Source organism: Bidens hawaiensis, unplaced genomic scaffold (genome assembly GCF_021521415.1).
Source record: "Bidens hawaiensis isolate Kalapana, Puna unplaced genomic scaffold, B.hawaiensis_p1.1 tig00000760_1, whole genome shotgun sequence".
NCBI classification, from domain to species: Eukaryota; Viridiplantae; Streptophyta; class Magnoliopsida; order Asterales; family Asteraceae; genus Bidens; species Bidens hawaiensis.
This window is the reverse complement of record NW_027491043.1, coordinates 2174894-2190885: the sequence shown is the minus strand read 5'-3', so window position 1 is coordinate 2190885 and position 15992 is coordinate 2174894. Positions and strand designations below refer to the sequence as shown.

General features: G+C 32.3%; 2 pseudogenes; both read left to right on the top strand.

The window, feature by feature from the left end:
* The first annotated feature begins 924 nt into the window (after positions 1 to 924).
* On the top strand, positions 925 to 1945 carry LOC143534787 (putative carboxylesterase 18 pseudogene; annotated as a pseudogene).
* A 4917-nt stretch (positions 1946 to 6862) lies between these two features.
* On the top strand, positions 6863 to 8182 carry LOC143534776 (putative carboxylesterase 18 pseudogene; annotated as a pseudogene).
* The last annotated feature ends 7810 nt before the right edge of the window (positions 8183 to 15992 follow it).

Genomic DNA, 15992 nt, shown 5'->3' with positions numbered 1-15992 from the left:
GTGATGATTTGGCGGTTTACAATTTCACTTTCGAAGAGTGGAAGCAGGAGTGTTTGCTGAGGTATGGGACGGTGAAGACGTGGGACGATGTAAAGTTGTGGGAGAGGTTGAAAAGGTGTTCCAAGTGGGTTGAGCTGGTGGCGCCGGACCTTGATGCGGAAGTAGGGCCGAAACGGACTAAAACTAGTTCGTCTGGAGCGTATAGCACTTCCGCCGGGTCGGATTGCCGCGTTGGATTCGACCTAAACATTGCGGGGGAGGAAACGTCTTCACCGCCGAGGAGGCGGCCATTGGGACGGGACGCCAAGGGGAAAAAACCGGCTGAGGGGGAAGCCGTAAACATCGCCAATCTTGTTGAATCCCTCAATAAATTCAACAAAACCATGGAGGTGGTCTCTAATGACAAAAAGGAAAAAAGTCGAATGAGAGATTTGGACTTCCTTACTAGAGACTTCAGTAACCTAAATCCGGTCGATCAAATGCTAATGGAAAAGCAAAAGGAACGTATCCGAAAGAGGTTGATCGAAGAAGACCAAGCCGAAGAATAATAATAATGTTTTTTTTAGTACTTTTATTTTTATTTTATTTTTAGATATTAATGTATTTTTTTTTAATGTGTGTTTTTTTTAATAATTTATGAGTTTTTTTAATAATACGTTTTTTGAATATATTTATAAAAAAATAAAAAAAAAATTTGCTGGAGCCCTGCTGGAGCCCCTCCACACCAGGGCCAGGGGCTTCAAAGGGGGCTCCAACACCCCCCTTATCCAGTTTCTCTCTCTGCCACACGTCACAATATTATTGGCTGGAGCCCCACTCGCGCCCCCATTAGAGCCCCCCACACCCCTCAGCCTTATATATGGATTTTGATCAGTTTACTCACACCCTGAATTCAATCAATCTCTCTCAATTTCTTATCATTCAATGGAATTTGCAGCCAAAACTTCAACATCTATGTCCTTGCCTTGGAAAACACGAATTTCACTATGGGCAATTAACCGCCGTCTTCTCAGCCTGGTAGACCCGCGAACCTCTCCTTCATCCAAGCCAATCAACGGTGTCAAGACATACGATGTGGTGGTGGATCCAATTCGCAAGCTCTCCTTCCGCGTGTATGTCCCCATACAGTACGCCTTAGAAGATCTTCCGGTGATGGTGTTCTTTCACGGTGGAGGTTACGCTGTCTTCTCCCCCAACGCTAGGTACGACGATCTCTGTGGGAGGTTAGCAAGAGATTTGCCTGCCATAGTTGTTTCTGTGGATTATCCCCTTGCACCAGAGCATCGACACCCAACACAACATGAATATGGGCTTGATGTGCTGAGATTTCTTGACAAACTCATCATGTTGCTCAAAGAGCCTCCCAACTCAGCTTTCAACAACAGCAGGTACGGTCCCTACATACATCACTGACTTAATATATAACTACCTAGATGTTCCTTTTAAACGATAATGCAACTAATTAACATAATGAAGATCGAAGTTTAATAAGAAGGCTATGAAAAAGTTTATATGCTATTTTGTTTGATTCTAATAAACATTAACTTGTGTTTAAATTGTTGGCAATATGCTATTTTGTTAATTAATTTTTTCTTTCTGCGTATATTTAAATTGTAATTACGTTGGAATCATAAATAATATTTACTCAATTCTTTTAGTTTATTTATTATGTAATCAGCACTTTAATAAGAACAGTCTTCATGATAAAGATAATTTCGATGGTGAAATTTTTAAAAATTAAATGGATCATCAACTGCAATTCATTTAAAGAAAAATAAAATAAAAAATGATAAATAGCATAATTGCAAGTTAAAAAAACTTGAACATTGTATTAAATGCATTGATAATTACACTACGAAATTTCATGAGACATAACATTTTAAAGAGGTAAATGTACAGTATTTTATTATAAGTATTGTAATTACATTACATGTGTTACAGGTAATAGTATAATGCAACCGATATTGTTGCGCATATATACCAGCTTTGTTTCAAATGATACATTTGTGTAATTATTAGATTTCATACACTGTATCTCTGAAAAGTATGGTGTACGCATCTATTATTATCTTACATCCATTACTAATAATTATTGTCGATTGGAATAGGGGTTTGACTCTAGTCGATCGGATCGAATGTGAGCATCAGGACTCGATTCGAATGAGTGAGTCGACTGGAATAAGGGACTCGACTCAAGTCTAGTCGAACGGAAACAAGATGGGGTTAGATCCAAATTTGAGTCGAATGGTTAAGGGGAACTCGACCCAAACTCGGTTCGACTAAAATCATGGGGCTCGATCTTTAAAGGGTTTGTTAACTTATAAGTCTGGTTCCGTTAACTGACAAGTTTGGTTTCTTTAACTGGTAAGTTTGATTTCGTTAACTAATAAGTTCGGTCTCGTTAACTTAAAAATATGAGATATTTAGAACTTTTATAGCTCCCTGTATAAATTGAAAGGCAAACTAAAAATGTAATAAGCATATTAATTACCCATATAAAATTCTTTAGAGTTTTCACGAATTCAAACAATAATTATTCTATTGCTGGTATGAAATAGTCAAAGTTGTACTTCATAAATTTGCTGAAAAACATAAAGAGCAATAAATATTACGATGTCTTATGGGAGAGAATGAGGGAGATGAAAGGGTGCCTATCTCTATTATAGTGTAATATATATATATATATATATATATATATATGTATATAGGATCAGAATCATGTGAGAACTTTTTAAAAATTGAGAACTATGAGAACCATTTTTGACCACAAAAAAACCCAAAAATAAAAAAAAACATAAAACAAAAAAAAACACAAAAATAAAAAAAGTAAAAAACCAAAGTTCTTATTTATCATCCCGGTTTCTAAAAAAAATTTCCTCGGTTTAGCTACATTATACATATACATATATGTATAATATGTACATATATGTACAAACATGTTTTTTTCCTATACACATATGTATAATTTAAGGTAAATGATAATATATATGTATACATTACATAACTAGAAATTAAATAAAAGTAACATATGTGTATAGGTATAATACGAATTAAAAAGAAAAAAAAAATCGGTTTTTTTTATTATACATATATGTACAACATGTACACACATGTTTTTTTCTATACACATATGTATAATTTAAGGTAAATGATAATATACATATGTATATATTACGTAACTAGAGATTAAATAAAAGTATACATATGTGTATAAGTATAATACGAATTAAAAAGAAAAAAAAATTCGGTTTTTTTTTTAATGAAACCGGAATGAAATATAAGAATTTTGATTTTTTTACTTTTTTAAAATTTTCGATTTTGTTTGTTTTATAATTTTTTTAATATTTTTTTAGAGGGTTTTTTAAGTGATCCAAAATAGTTCTCAAAGTTCTCAATTTGCCAATGGTTCTCTTAGGATCCTTACCCTATATATATATAAATCAAATTGAGAACTTTGAGAATCACTTTGAACCACTAAAAAAAACCTCTAAAAATATATTTAAAAAATTATAAAACAAAAAAAAACAAAAATTTTAAAAAAGTAAAAAAACCAAAATTCTTATATTTCATTCTGGTTTCATTAACCAAAACCGAATTTTATTTTCTTTTTAATTCGTATTATAACTATACACATATGTACACTTTCATTTAATCTCTAGTTACGTAATGTACACATATGTACATTATCATTTACCTTAAATTATATATATATGTATAGGAAAAAACATGTGTGTACATATTATACAAATATGTATAATAACAAAAACCGAATTTTTTTTAATTCGTATAATACCTATACACATATGTATACTTTCATTTAATCTCTAGTTACGTAATGTACACATATGTACATTATCATTTACCTTAAATTATACATATGTGTATAGGAAAAAAAAATGTGTGTGACATATATGTACATATTATACATTTATGTATAATTTAGCTAAACCGAGAATATTTTTTTTACGTTTTTTTTAGAAACCAGGATGATTAATAAGAACTTTGGTTTTTTTACTTTTTTTATTTTTGTGTTTTTTTTTTTGTTTTATGATTTTTTTTATATTTGTGTTTTTTTATGGTCCAAAATGGTTTTTAATTTTCAAAAAGTTTTCACATGATCCTGATATATATATCAATATATATATATATATGTGTGTGTGTGTAGGCTAAATATAAAATGAAAACCCACTTGAGTTGTGAAAACTTTAGAAATCCATTATCAACCACATGTTTTTAATTAATTTTTAAATCTTGTGGTCCACAATTAAAGTGAATAAAAAATATAAATATAAATATAACTTTTCTCTCTTCTGAAAACATATATAAAAATTAGTAAAAAAAATGTTAAAAAATAGCAAAACATTTTTTTTTATGTTTCGATGTTTTGTATTAAATGTTAAAACATATATTACATGTAACAAAAAAAACGATGTTACATAGGGTTTTCGCGGGTTTTCACAAATCAAATGAGTTTTCATTTTAACCTTACCCTATATATATGTGTGTGTGTGTGTGTGTGTGTGTGTAGGGGAGATTTCAATGGAGAACCACTTTGAGTTTTAAAAACTCGAAAGAACTTAGCGAAACAATTTTTTTTTTATTTTTTTACACATACGTAATATATGTAGGTTACAAATACGTAAAATATTACAATTTTTTACGCACCGAGTCGGCTTAATACATATGTGTAACGGACATTTTAATTAGTGTAATCACTATGCATTTTTATTCTCTCTCCTACTTAATTTTTTAATCATATTTAATCTCAACCAGATAATATAATATATTTAATTAAATGTATGGTCAAGAATTAAGTTTTTAAGTTCTTAAAACTCAGCAAGGTTCTCAAAGTATACCTCCCCTATGTATATATTCTTCTTTTGGCTTATCTATTTAAAAATATATACATTTTTTGGCTTTTTCGTTGTGCAGGCCGGCACCTGAGTAAATCTATTCAACTGATTCCCTTTACTTTGAACCTGTGCTTTATTTAATTTTGTTTATATATAATATTACTTGGATGAACAAAACTCAGTGTTTTTCGTTGTAATAAATAAAAACAAATGTATAACTAATTACACCAACTAACATATCAACCAGACGACAGCTAAAACACTTCAATTTATGTGTAAAAATTGTGTTTGGTCTTAACTACACGTGTTATTTGGCTACAGATTTATAAGATCAAAATTGAAGTTTAATAAGAAGGATCTGAGATACTTTGTAGGCTATTTTGTGTGATTCTTATTAACTTTCAGTTTAAATCTTCGGTGATATGTTATTTTGAAAATTCTTTTTTAATTCTGTATTTTAAATTGTAATTATAATTGAATCACAATTCATATTTAGTATTCTATTTTTCTCACTACTAAAACTGAGTAATTGCGAACGCAGTTTCGGTAGCTAACCAGTTACATACGATAATTTGCAACAGCTTTGCAACTGAAACTATAGTTAGAAAAACAAATGCAGTCACAAATTTTGCGACTGATTTGTGACCGGCCTGTATTGTGACTGATTTGTCTAATATCAGTTAAAACATCATGGGATTTTTATATATATGGGAGTGAACCGCACATACTTCCGACCAAACCAAAATAACCACTTTGTAAAACGACATAACCCGAACCCGTTACCCTGCCATCACGGTATAAATGAAAGCCAATTTATTAGGGTCAAACTATGAAACCTATTTAAGTTAATCAGAAATGTTTTGAATTAGAAAAGTAAGCGTTTTAGGTTCTATATATATGTGTGTGTGTGTGAAGGAAATAACAAAGAGATCGATAGTTTTAATTTAGCAAAGTATGAAGCTGATTTAATTGACTTTACCTCAGAATTAAAACAGAAAATATAGTGAATCCTTTTCTGTGAGAAACAAAACGAGTAAATAATATGCAAATTCCAGAAAATGAACTGAAAAAAATTCATGAGAAACAAGAAAATCCGAGGCTCTAAACTTACCATCACGATGAGGCTTAGTCATGTGATACGCATAACGCATCACAAGTGAAACTTACCCATCAGAAATGATATGCGGCCGCCATGGTGCATCGTCAAAGCTTATTTCGATTCTGTGCTTGTGGACAATGACGTTTTCAAGAGCGCGGACAGAGTCAGGGATACGTTTTCAAAATGTTGATGAAAATGTTGCATATTATTTTATCAATATTTTAGGTTTGCTTAACTCGACTAACTAATTTATATGTAACACATTTTTATGCCCAGGTAACAAAGATTATGGATTCGTCAATAAGTTTAATATGCAGTTTCCAGTTTCTTGGCTAAAGTTCACCAAACTCCTTTCACCATATTACTTCCTTTTAGTGTTTTCTCCATTAAGCATGCAAATAGTTTACGAGTCCAAATTCTTTTATTACTCAACAAAATAATGTTTGCGAGGCACCGTATATATTGTTATATTTTAACACTTGCTAATTGTTAAGTAATTATCAAACTCGAGACGAAAATGTACTAATAGTACCGAGTATAAGCGATTCTTGTGAAGGATCGTTGTTTGGAGATAAATGACGTAAAAGGATCATTTATCAGCTTATGTTTACGTCCAAATAATATGCAGTGCCCTATAAATTAAATTAAATGATTGGGAAGCTTCGTTTCTTTTACTTCCTGGTTTCCTTCTTCGGACAAATGATTATATTATAGATGCTTTGTTTGAAAGAGAATAATGAAACTTTTTTGACTGACCGAATAATCAGACAACGCCAATCGGTTAAAGTTAAAATTAAACGAACATTATCTGATTTGACTGAGAATAATCAAATTTGGTGTGACATAACCTCCTTTATTTTGCACTATAAATATATGGATTTTGATCAGTTTACTCACACCCTGAATTCAATTAATCTCTCTCTCTATTTCTAATCATTCAATGGAATCTGCAGCCAAAGCTTCAACATCTATGTCCTTACCTTGGAAAACACGAATTTCACTATGGGCAGTCGACATTATGATCAACCAATTGGCCCGGAAAGACGGTACAGTTAACCGCCGTCTTCTCAGCCTGGTAGACCCGCGAACCTCTCCTTCATCCAAACCAATCAACGGTGTCAAGACATACGATGTGGTGGTGGATCCAATTCGCAAGCTCTCCTTCCGCGTGTATGTCCCCATACAGTACGCCTTAGAAGATCTTCCGGTGATGGTGTTCTTTCACGGTGGAGGTTACGCTGTCTTCTCCCCCAACGCTAGGTACGACGATCTCTGTGGGAGGTTCGCAAGAGATTTGCCTGCCATAGTTGTTTCTGTTGATTATCCCCTTGCACCAGAGCATCGACACCCAACGCAACATGAATACGGGCTTGATGTGTTGAAATTTCTTGACATTAAAGAAAACAGGTCAAAATGGTTACCGCAGAACGCAGATATTTCACGTTGCTTTCTCGCTGGTGATAGCGCTGGTGGAAACATGACTCATCATGTTGCTCAAAGAGCCTCTCAACTCAGCTTTCAACAACTGCAGGTACGGTCCCTACATACATCACTGACTCAATATATAACTACCTAGATGTTCCTTTTAAACGATAATGCAACTAATTAACATAATGTTTTGAAGGTAATTGGGCTTGTGGCGATCCAACCATTCTTTGGTGGGGAGAAGCGGACAGATTCTGAGATACGGCTGGATGAGTCGGTGCCTATCCTGTCATTGAAGCGGACAGATTGGTTATGGAGCGCATTCATGCCGCTTGATGAACCCTACAACCGCGACCATCCTATCATCAATGTTAGCGGACCCAATGCTGTTGACATATCCAAAATTGGTTTGCCACCCACCATGGTTGTTGTGACTGGGTTTGATATTCTACGAGACTGGCAACTAAGGTATCACCACTGGCTCAAGAAATCTGGGAAACAAACATACTTGGTGGACTACCCAAATACGTTTCATGGTTTCTATCTCTTCCCTGAGTTCCCAGAATACGACCAACTTATATTGAACGTCAAAGGCTTCGTGCACACAGTCTTAAATAAGGTATGCTCCCTTTCTTTTCCCTCTAAATTTCAAAATGAATTTACACTATAAAATTTTCCCATACTCAATCTTATACAAACATATTAGTAAGACAACAATTGATGAACTTTAGTTTGTGTATAAAATTCTTGTTTACAAAAGTTATATTTTATGCTTATTGCATTCTTTTTTTGACTACAGATTTAGAAGATGTCATTGTCAAAGTGATAAGACATTTGTCTTTTGGTGAGAAGAACATGCTTCGAATCCTGCGTGGGCTGGTGTAGATTATTTTCTTCGAATACTTTAGGAGTAGAAAGTAGATGGTTGTAGGAGTCGTCGTTTAAAATTCATACAGATTTATAAGATGCATGAAGATCGAAGTTTAATAAGAAGGCTATGAAAAAGTTTATATGCTATTTTGTTTGATTCTAATAAACATTAACTTGTGTTTAAATTGTTGGCAATATGCTATTTTGTTAATTAATTTTTTCTTTCTGCGTATATTTAAATTGTAATTACGGTGGAATCATAAATAATATTTACTCAATTCTTTTAGTTTATTTATTATGTAATCAGCACTTTAATAAGAACAGTCTTCATGATAAAGATAATTTCGATGGTGAAATTTTTAAAAATTAAATGGATCATCAACTGCAATTCATTTAAAGAAAAATAAAATAAAAAATGATAAATAGCATAATTGCAAGTTAAAAAAACTTGAACATTGTATTGCATGCATTGATAATTACACTACGAAATTTCATGAGACATAACATTTTAAAGAGGTAAATGTACAGTATTTTAATATAAGTATTGTAATTACATTACATGTGTTACAGGTAATAGTATAATGCAACCGATATTGTTGCGCATATATACCAGCTGTGTTTCAAATGATACATTTGTGTAATTATTAGATTTCATACACTGTATCTCTGAAAAGTATGGTGTACGCATCTATTATTATCTTACATCCATTACTAATAATTATTGTCGATTGGAATAGGGGTTTGACTCTAGTCGATCGGATCGAATGTGAGCATCAGGACTCGATTCGAATGAGTGAGTCGACTGGAATAAGGGACTCGACTCAAGTCTAGTCGAACGGAAACAAGATGGGGTTAGATCCAAATTTGAGTCGAATGGTTAAGGGGAACTCGACCCAAACTCGGTTCGACTAAAATCATGGGGCTCGATCTTTAAAGGGTTTGTTAACTTATAAGTCTGGTTCCGTTAACTGACAAGTTTGGTTTCTTTAACTGGTAAGTTCGATTTCGTTAACTAATAAGTTCGGTCTCGTTAACTTAAAAATATGAGATATTTAGAACTAGACAATTAACACTTATAACTTGTTAAACAGTTAGCCATGCACAACTAAGAAAGGGGATTACAATTAACTCTGAGCGTAATAGGATCCAGGTGACGAATAAAGATATATAGAGTATGCATGAATATATGGTAACGAATGTATGGTCTCTTGACAAGGTATGTATGGTTGTATGGTTATTCGTGAAAGAGGGACCCGAGCCTAACAATATTTGAGAAAAAAGAGACTAATAATATCTGAGACGGAAGAGATCAGATCTTAATAATATCTGAGATGGTAGAGATAAAATAGTTTATGGTATACCGTATAAAATTATGAAAAAAAGTATGTATGTATGTATGTATGTATGAAAGGTTAGTAAGTTAGGTATGTAATACGTACCTTCAGATAGGTATGAGTTAGAAAAATGAATGTAATGTATGTTAACTGCTTAACTAGAACTCACTCAGCGTAGCTGACTTTTAGTATGCACACATGTGAATAGAATGAGACAGATAGGCTGGCATATGAAGAAAGAAGACTCACGTGTCGTTTTATGTTTATTGTTAAGACTTTTGTTTTGTTGTTTAAGACAAGTACTTGATGGTTTGAAAGAATGGTTTACTTTTATATTCCTGCGAAAAGTTTTAATTAACTCTGATTTTAGAACTGTGTTTATGAGTATATCCAACACCCGAATGTAAGGTTACCGGGCTCGGGGCCTTACAAGCTATTAATATGATACGTTATTTATTATATGTACTTTAATGTGAAAAATAAAAAAAAAGTTCATTTTATACTGTGTATGATTTATATATGTATTATGTAGGTGGCATCACGAATGTCTATGTGAAAATTTTACAAGTGTATGTTATTAGTATTATCCGTTATTTATTATATGTAATAAAGAAATTATTATTTTGTATTGTATAGGTTTATATATGTACTGTGTAAGTAATATTTTGAATTTTATATGTGTAAATTTTATCGTGTTAGGGTACATTTATGTACTGCACAGGTAGTATTTTGAATTGCTGGTGCAATTTTTATCGTATGTAGGTTCATGTATGTATTGTGAAGGAAGTATTTTGAATTTTGTACGTGTAATTTTTATAGTGTGTATGTTCATTTATGTACTACGTATGTGGCATTTCGAAGTGTGTGTGTGTGTGTGTGTGTAATTTAGATAACAATTCTTGAAATTAAAAATAAAATGAACTAGATGTATATTTGTTTGTTGATAATATATAAATAGAACAATATCGATTTGGGAATTTGAATTATGTATATATTATAATAAAACATGGTTAAATTTGAAATTAAAAAATGGTTGTTTGTTTGTTATAAAAAGAAAAGAAATAAAAAAAACGTAGATTTGTTTGTTGATAAACGTGTTGATATGTGTTTTATCTAATGTATGAAGGGTTAGAACACTATGAGGTAGGATCAAATGCAAATGTGTTAAATAATTTTGGAAATAAAGGTAAATAAGAATTTTAAAAATTCGTTTTATGTTACTTTTCATAAACCACATAAGTTGGATATGTGTTATAGTTATTTTAAAATTTTGGTTTTCATATATTGGATATATAAATAATTTCATGTCCTAATTGAGTAACCTCTTGCAAATATTTAAGAAAAATAAATAAATTGTTATTTGAAACCTCTTACAACATTTACTAGTTACCATACTCACAAATTTGTATAGATTACAACTATAACCTTCTACATAAATTAAATATTAAATTAAAAGAAAAATTATGGGGAGGAGCATCGCCTTTGATAAGGAAAGTTGGGTTAGTGTGTATGAAGTAGAGAAAAATGTTTTGAAAAAGCATCTTAGTGTAAGTGATTTTTAATTTAAATACTCTTCATTTATTTATTTGTTTTTTACTTAATTAACTAATTTCTTTTAATTACTTCCTAGCTATACTTCAATTTGCAAGAGATAGAGCAAGATCCTCAAAAGAATATGCTAAAGGGTGGCATTGAATTTGTGATCTCAAAGCGATATAGTGATCGAAAAAACAAAGCAATGCTGTGGTTGGAAAGGTTAATTTAGACTTAACAAAGAGCAAACCCCCAAGGAGATGAGTGAAGAAAATTGGAAGAAAGTTGTTGACCTTTTCAAGACCGAGTCACATGAAAATCGGTCGTCGGTCAACAAAGCGAATCGACAAAAGCAACAATACATAAACCGGGATGGGGGACGGCATCCTATAGCAGCTGATTTATATTTTTACACACACATACAAAAATTATATATTTATTGTATGATCTAATATTTAATGTTATACAGCGTTTGAACGAGCTCCAAGTTTTTAAGAAATCTCATTGTCGACGTGATGGCGCTTTTGATAGTGAGGTGGCAGAGCGTCAATACGTATGCGTTTATTAAAGTATATTTTTCAAATATATTTATTAAAATATATTTTTCAAATATATTAATCATCTGTTGTATATTGTTGTAAAATATAGAATGAATTAAGGAGAGAGTTCGAGAAGCAAACCTAGCCTAATAGCGAAGGCGAATTTGAAGAAATTAATGAGCCGATTTCAAATGCAGTCGGAATATTTGAAAAGGTGTTGGGTCCTCGACGCGGCTGTAAGAGAGGTATCGGGCCTAAACCTTCTATGGCCGTATCTTTGAGTGTCGCGGATCAATGTGAGAAGGAGCCGACACCACAGCCATTCTTTACACCGGTAAATATATATATGAAAATGTTGGTAATTAATTATTCTTTTTTACTTATAGGCTCTACTTGATAGAATTTTTAGCGACCCGGAATTTCTAGCAAACACCCATTCTAGAAACCACAAGCATGCTTCATTTTTTCTTGTAAAACTCCAACCCTCTCGATGTACCAGTTGCGACATTCATCCCAATCGAGCCATTTTCTGTTGGCCCGAAAACCTAACAAAATGGTAAAATTGCCATTTTTAAAATTATCTAAACTTTGAACAAACACCCATTCTAGTATGCTATTGTTTTATATAAATTAACTTCATTAGTTGCCAATTCAATCCCAAACACACAAGCACTATGCTACCATTAACAAACATTAAACATGCTAAATAAATACCTTTAGCCTGAGCCAACAAGCAAGTCAAACCGAGCCAATTTGGCTTGCTACAAACTAAGTCGAGGTAAGGTCGCTTTCTAACCGACCTGAACCCGCTCTGCTCAGTTTTAAGCCGAGTCGCATCGCTTGAGCTTTTCCGAGCTAAATCCATGCTACCTCCAAGCCACAAACTTTTTGTATATAAACATCATAGAAATTTCCCGTTCTGTAACCCGTTTTAGTGGCTTATATTTCTTCTCATCAATGCTTGATAGCTCCCTATATAATTAAAAGGCAAACTAAAAATGTAATGAGCATATTAATTACCCATATAAAATTCTTTAGAGTTTTCACGAATTCAAAAAATAATTATTCTAGCATCTGAAGAGCACAATTTGCCAAACTTTGTGAAGATGTTGAATAATTATACCTGCATTTAAACACAAAAGTCATATAATTCTGATTTTGAAAACTGTTAAATTTGACCTCAAAAGTCAAAAGTATACCAGCGACATCTGGTAATGGTTCATTTAAAGGAGTGTTTGGACTTTGGAGACGAGGAAGGTTTTATGTCATTCGAGTCCTGATGTAGATTCGAAAGCAGAAAGAAAATTAGTAAACTTAAGTTATATATATATAAAGATTTAAAGTGTAATATGATGATCAAATAGATGCATATTTCCTTTCAGGGGGCGATTTGAAGGGAAGCAAATTTTGATATCATACCTTGCTACATATCATCTAAACTGAAGATGTAATAGATGGAGCCCATGAAACAAAAATCGCATGTTTGCATATTGGTTTCAGTTGTTTGACCGGCGAACATAGAGACGTCCATGAAACGGATACCAATAGCAATTGAAGGAGGAGATTGAAGATTGTTACGGTTGTTACATAGCCGCAATTGAAGCATGGGAATCAGGGTAATGTGTGGTAAGAGAGTAAAAGGCTAGACGTTGGAAAACGAGGAACTTAATAAAATTCTTTTGAATTAAACAACTTTATTTTATTGTCATTTTGTCGAGCACTTTAATTTGAATGTTTTTGGACCGTTGTGCGATTTTAAAATTAGGGTTAAGACTTTAATGAAAACGTTTTTAAAGTCTGTTATTACCGTATCGAGTGACACGTCAGCCCTAACCAAGTCGGGGTGTTACAGTTAACATACACCAATTAAAGGAGAGGGAATAGGAAAGGGAATGTCACCTGGGTATTAAAGAAACATCACCGGACTTCATAAATTTGCCGGAAAACATAAAGAACAATAAATATTACGGTGTCCTGTATATGTATATGTGTGTGTGTGTGTGTAGGGGAGATTTCAATGGAGACCCACTTTAAGTTTTAAAAACTCGAAAGAACTTAGCGTAACAATTTTTTTTTTATTTTTTTACACATACGTAATATATGTAGGTTACAAATACGTAAAATATTACAATTTTTTTACGCACCGAGTCGGCTTATTACATATGTGTAACGGACGTTTTAATTAGTGTAATCACTATGCATTTTTATTCTCTCTCCTGCTTAATTTTTTAATCATATTTAATCTCAACCAAATAATATAATCTATTTAATTAAATGTATGGTCAAGAATTAAGTTTTTAAGTTCTTAAAACTAGCAAGGTTCTCAAAGTATACCTCCCCTATGTATATATTCTTCTTTTGGCTTTTCTATTTAAAAATATATACATTTTTTGGCTTTTTCGTTGTGCAGGCCGGCACCTGAGTAAATCTATTCAACTGATTCCCTTTACTTTGAACCTGTGCTTTATTTAATTTTGTTTATATATAATATTACTTGGATGAACAAAACTCGTGTTTTTCGTTGTAATAAATAAAAACAAATGTATAACTAATTACACCAACTAACATATCAACCAGACGACAGCTAAAACACTTCAATTTATGTGTAAAAATTGTGTTTGGTCTTAACTACACGTGTTATTTGGCTACAGATTTATAAGATCAAAATTGAAGTTTAATAAGAAGGATCTGAGATACTTTGTAGGCTATTTTGTGTGATTCTTATTAACTTTCAGTTTAAATCTTCGGTGATATGTTATTTTGAAAATTCTTTTTTAATTCTGTATTTTAAATTGTAATTATAATTGAATCACAATTCATATTTAGTATTCTATTTTTCTCACTACTAAAACTGAGTAATTGCGAACTCAGTTTCGGTAGCAAACCAGTTACATACGATAATTTGCAACAGCTTTGCAACTGAAACTATAGTTAGAAAAACAAATGCAGTCACAAATTTTGCGACTGATTTGTGACCGGCCTGTATTGTGACTGATTTGTCTAATATCAGTTAAAACAACATGGGATTTTTATATATATGGGAGTGAACCGCACATACTTCCGACCAAACCAAAATAACCACTTTGTAAAACGACATAACCCGAACCCGTTACCCTGCCATCACGGTATAAATGAAAGCCAATTTATTAGGGTCAAACTATGAAACCTATTTAAGTTAATCAGAAATGTTTTGAATTAGAAAAGTAAGCGTTTTAGGTTCTATATATATGTGTGTGTGTGTGAAGGAAATAACAAAGAGATCGATAGTTTTAATTTAGCAAAGTATGAAGCTGATTTAATTGACTTTACCTCAGAGTTAAAACAGAAAATATAGTGAATCCTTTTCTGTGAGAAACAAAACGAGTAAATAATATGCAAATTCCAGAAAATGAACTGAAAAAAATTCATGAGAAACAAGAAAATCCGAGGCTCTAAACTTACCATCACGATGGGGCTTAGTCATGTGATACGCATAACGCATCACAAGTGAAACTTACCCATCAGAAATGATATGCGGCCGCCCTGGTGCATCGTCAAAGCTTATTTCGATTCTGTGCTTGTGGACAATGACGTTTTCAAGAGCGCGGACAGAGTCAGGGATACGTTTTCAAAATGTTGATGAAAATGTTGCATATTATTTTATCAATATTTTAGGTTTGCTTAACTCGACTAACTAATTTATATGTAACACATTTTTATGCCCAGGTAACAAAGATTATGGATTCGTCAATAAGTTTAATATGCAGTTTCCAGTTTCTTGGCTAAAGTTCACCAAACTCCTTTCACCATATTACTTCCTTTTAGTGTTTTCTCCATTAAGCATGCAAATAGTTTACGAGTCCAAATTCTTTTATTACTCAACAAAATAATGTTAGCGAGGCACCGTATATATTGTTATATTTTAACACTTGCTAATTGTTAAGTAATTATCAAACTCGAGACGAAAATGTACTAATAGTACCGAGTATAAGCGATTCTTGTGAAGGATCGTTGTTTGGAGATAAATGACGTAAAAGGATCATTTATCAGCTTATGTTTACGTCCAAATAATATGCAGTGCCCTATAAATTAAATTAAATGATTGGGAAGCTTCGTTTCTTTTACTTCCTGGTTTCCTTCTTCGGACAAATGATTATATTATAGATGCTTTGTTTGAAAGAGAATAATGAAACTTTTTTGACTGACCGAATAATCAGACAACGCCAATCGGTTAAAGTTAAAATTAAACGAACATTATCTGATTTGACTGAGAATAATCAAATTTGGCGTGACATAACCTCCTTTATTTTGCACTATAAATATATGGATTTTGATCAGTTTACTCACACCCTGAATTCAA